This window comes from Salvelinus alpinus, chromosome 1 (assembly GCF_045679555.1).
Source record: "Salvelinus alpinus chromosome 1, SLU_Salpinus.1, whole genome shotgun sequence".
NCBI classification, from domain to species: domain Eukaryota; kingdom Metazoa; phylum Chordata; class Actinopteri; order Salmoniformes; family Salmonidae; genus Salvelinus; species Salvelinus alpinus.
Genome location: NC_092086.1, coordinates 42,887,127 through 42,892,493, shown reverse-complemented (window position 1 = coordinate 42,892,493; position 5,367 = coordinate 42,887,127).

Here is a 5,367-nt window from a genome sequence, read left to right as displayed (position 1 = left end):
TGGATTGACCTCCTAGCCCTGGTAGATGTGTTATCATTACACAGCATGTTCTTTCTAAGACCCACTGACAACATTTCAATATACATGATTAACATGACTTAACCTTCATTATGAGGTTCTTTCATAAAACACTAATTAGTTGTAGTTGAAATAACAGCAAGAGGGGGTACATAATCCTTTGTTTGGTTTTATACAATACTCCAGCAAGGGCCAGGACTTGAAAGTAATTAACATTTGCATATAGTCTCACCTTCCTCTCTTTGTACATAGCCTCTGCAACCACCAAGGTAATACAAGCAGGATGGTATGGAACCAAACGCTGTCAGCCTTGTGGCATAGCGACACTTCCCTGACAACCACCCGAGGGATGAATGATGGGCTGTAAGGTCACGGTGACGTCACAACAGGGGATGGAAGGTATAAATCATACATCATGAAAGGTAGAAACCATACACCTCAGACTCCCTGGAAGAGAAAAGTAATAAAGCACAGAGGCCCACCATGAGTCACAGGGACAGCACCGAGATGATGACACCATCAAATGTAATGGCCGCTGGGTGGGGGATCTAGAGAGGGTAACCAAAGGGTAGCCATAAGACAAACCTGCTTAATTGGGGTAATCACTCTCCTCACTTCTCATTCTGTAATATCTCTGATTTTGAAATATGATCTCAATATGTCCCTCAGACTTCTCTGGTCCCATTAGCCCCTGTTGCCTGGCTTGTGTAAACCCTCACCCAAACACATTAATCAGCACCCCGCCTTTCACTGCTGCTGGAGAAGGCCATTCCTTCCTCTAAGTATGGAGGCCTTGCTGGGATGCCGATGCCTGCCTGCCTGGCCCAGCCACCCCCCCTCCCCACTCCCTCCCGGTATCCGTAGTGATTGAGGCAGGGTTCTGCGGTTGCTAGGAAATGTGGAGAGTGTGGCAGTCGGCCTCAGCGAGAGGGAACCTGCCATGAGGATGTTGTGTGGGCCTTTAGGAGAGGATGCCCCCTGCTGGATACACATAGTCACTCTTTCTATTAGTCATAATGCAGTTATCTTACAACATCTCCGTTATTCTGCTCTGATAAAGGACATCTCCTTAGCGTAAAGCATTGAAGATGCTAAGAATTCTCTCTATTAAATGAAATATATTTGCAGTGAAATTAGACTGTCTAGGATTCATTTTTAGACTGCCGCTCTTGGTCTCCATTACTGTAAAGTGTCTCCTACGGAGGGATGAATGCAGCCAAAGCTACTCAAGATGCTGTGCTAGGACATCTGTTTTCCATAGAAAGGTGTCAGATCAACCCACTCTATTGATTCAATGTCTATTATAATTGCACCAATTGTAATATTGTAGGACACAGACATTACACCAGTAAAGAGCAAACGCCAGTAAACTGTAGATATATGTAGAACTGTAGATGCATGGCATACAAGCACACACGTTAAAGGCCTTGTTGGATTAATATTAAAAAGGGTTAATACTTGCAAATTCCTCATATTTTGCATGCTGCTGTGACGGCTAATGTTTTTTGATTAGTATGTTGCATTTTTCTGGTATAACTCTGACTCCGTGTGGTCATCATAGAAATTGCACATTGCATGCCATGCATGCGGTGCACTGGTAGTTGGTTGCCATATCAATTGGATGTCATCAGACAAGCTGTAAGGTGGTGTCTTACATGTCTCTTCTGATGCATTCCTTTAAACTACTTCATTTGTGAAGATAAACATCAGGAGACTTATTTGGGGAGGATGGGCACGTGGTAATGGCCGGAGCGGAATAAGTGGAAAGGTATCAACAACATCAAACACATGGTTTCCATGGTTTCCATGTGTTTGGTACCATTCCATTTGCTCCGTTCCATTATTATGAGCCGTCCTCCCCTCAGCAGCCTCCACTGCTGTGAACTACACCCACCTGCCCACAGCATTTATATAAAGAGAGATCATTCTACTGGACAGTGACAAGACTTTGACCAGACTACAATATCCTTACAGATAAAGTACAAAAAGCAGAAGTCATTGGTGAAAAGTTTCGGGAGCCCTGCAGGTATAAATAAATACCTGTGTGGTACCTTAATGAAGACTCTATGCTGAAACACATAGATGTTTTTATATGCTATATGCCCAGTATATTAAGGCCTTTTGTAACTTTAACATTTGCCTGAGTGCCTGGACCTTTCACTCTTTGGTTGGATTTGAGCTTTCTGTTTTTCTGATCAAAAGTAAGTAGCGCTTTATAGTTGATGATGTGATTCTAGTAATAGTATACATTTGAATACATTGGGAAATGTGATGGTTAAAAGAGGTCTATTGAAATGTGTAGGCTACAGTATAAAGAAAGACATCCAGTACAGGTACTTAGCCAGTGTTCCTCCCTGCGTGAGTTCAGGGTTTAGAACTGTGCTCCAACTGGGTTGTTAATTGCTCATTCAGTGATTTGATTGACATCCTGAACACTTGCTTTTCATATATTAGACCTCTTCGACAAAACCACCTCAGGTCGGTCGAGTGCATGCCTTGAGTCTTTGCTGTTACTGGAGCAATTCAAGTGTTCCTACACAGGTACAGCTGCAACTTAATGTATTAAAGGGCTATCGTCGTTTTTCTTGAGATTATGCATATTGTTGACCCTCCTCACTTTGATGATCTGAAGATTAGCTAAATCTCCAGACTATGTTTAGATCACTGTTCTGTTGAAAGGGGCAATCTGCAGTTGCTACATGCATTGTTTTTACTTCTAAATCAATGATATGTACCCATTGATTCTTGACGAACATAATTTAGAAATGCCTCACGACCTTAATTCAACTGTCGTGCCCCATCAGAACCCGCAATATAAACTTGTTTTAATCCAATGTTTGTAAACAATGTAATTCTAACTAAACACTGTATAGCCTCAAAACATGGTTAAAACTATAATGTTGATATCATGGATGGTCAGTCCTTGCATCCATAGCTCTGTCTATGAATTTGAGAGTGGTTAGATTTCTCCAGCCCCATCCCTCAGCTTTTTACAGGTAAAATGTTGGGGCTTTAATTTTGTTATTGTTTCAATTGCGGATTGCCCCTTTAAGGTCGATTTTGAGTACCTTCTCCAAGCAACATTGTCAGCTTTGTGCTCCCTAAGGTATATGACATATCAGGTGAGGGTTAATTCACTGAAGAGATAGATCATTAAAACATGCATTCAAACTGTAGATTCTAAATTTAAATTCTAATTATTTTATGATCTCGCCTGGTATAACGTCCCTATAAAAATAATATATTTATTTATAGATAATGGAATACTTTATTGACAACAATATATGTATATTTATGACATGGTCTAGGCAGAGAACTCCTGTAATTTTTGAAATATTTTATTGATTTTATGTTTTGTTATCAACTTTTTATTTTGTTAACTTATTGATTCAACATTGTCATAAGACCGGAAATTCAGTTCGTTTTGTCAAGATAACATAAAGGCTAGATCGCTAGCTTGCTAGCCTCTGGGTTATCTTGACAAAACAAACTGATTTGCCAGTCTTATGACAATGTTTAGATTTTTTTATATTTTTTAATCTGGAGATGGCACAAGCTTGGACATCACACAGAGGCTTGTAGTTTTGAGTGGATCTCTCACTCCACGGTGGACTATCCCAATAATTGATGTGTAGTGAGCCTCTGCCCCCCCCACCCCCCACCCCACCTTGCTGGATGTGACCACTGATTTCCCCCTCTCTAGCCTGCTTCATGGTATCAGAGGAGCTGAGAACAGCATCGTGGAGGAGAGTTCTAAGGGAGATTGAAGGCTCTTGACTGACTTGGAGACGGGTGTACTGTAGACTTGACCTATGTGCAGCCCACCGAAGTTGGATGTGACCTGGACGTGCCAGCCTCTGACTGTTGAAGACATGTACTTTTTTGTTTTTAAGCGTCTTTGAGATTATCTGTATAAGGAAAAGTGATATATAAAATAAATAAATATACAGTATATATATATACTGTATATATATTTATTTTATATATATACTGTATATATATTTATTTTATACAGCACTTTCCTTATACAGATATAATATATATATATATATATATCAGCAATGGATTGATAATCATTTGTTTTAGAGTCAGCAATGTTACAGAGAATGGACAAAGACAGCACAGTCGAACAGGGACACAACAGTAACATTGCCTGTGATACATTATCATACATTCACTTATATCAGTGCCTATGTTTCCTGTATCTATATTGGATGGATATCTGTCCTTGTTGATGCCGCTCTTTTCACCTCTAAATTCTTTCAGTGTGACTAAGCATAGAACATGTTTGAGTACTACACTGCTTCTATGCATGTAAGGACTACTGCTACTGTATTTGTGAGTGTATGCATGTTCATACTGTGTATGTAGGTATGTATAGGCCTACATTTACTGGTAAGTGTGTGCATGTGCACATGTGTAACTGGCATTGACACATTTTCCACAGTTAGGGTTCTGTGATGCAGTTGCTATGGTAACCATAATAGAAATAGACGGTATCTGCATGGGAACAAAATAATTGAACTGTGTTGTTTAGAAATAGAGACAGAAAATAAAAGATCGGTGAATGAGTGTGTGCACACTGCAGTACATTAAATGTGCATCAGCGTGGATGGGGGGCCATAGGCCAGGCCGTTATGACTAGGAGAGAGTGAGTGTGTCTGTGCTGCATTCACTGCCTGTGCTTGAGAGGAGATAAGCACTCAGCGACAACACAAATTAAATAGGGAAACGATATTGTTTAGAACCTCTGTTATTGTACATGATAACATGGCTTCCTAACCACAATGTGATAAATCTAATCAGGTAGGCTATTCGATAGCCTGGGCTTTCATTGCTTTAATTTCAGTGCATGGTATTCCTTGCAGTAGGGTCATTTAATTAGACATTTCATAAGTCAGGAGTCAGGAGTCAGTTGAGAAGGGTTTTATGTTATGTGTTGGGTGTCAGTGTGCTGTAGCTAAGGTAGGCTACAGTTACTGAATGTCAGGTTTTATCCCTAAACATCAGATATTTTAAAGACCAGGCAAATAACCACATCAACCAGTATGCTGTCTGTATCTTTATTAAACCCATTTTCTTAACACCTTTCAACCACTGTCACGTCTCTTTATGGGTTCCTTTGTAGTGAATTCAGTAATCATGCACTTGGATGAAATAAGAACAAAGAAACTGATTGAAAGACTCAATCCCAGAGCAAAGATAGCAAAATACAGTGATTTAAAACAGTAATATTTTGCGCTCAGTGTTTATATATATGTATATATATTTATATATAAATACAAAAATCATTAAGTAGAAAAGATTGGGAAAGCAGGGGAGATGGAGGGATGTGATGAGAAGAGAGGA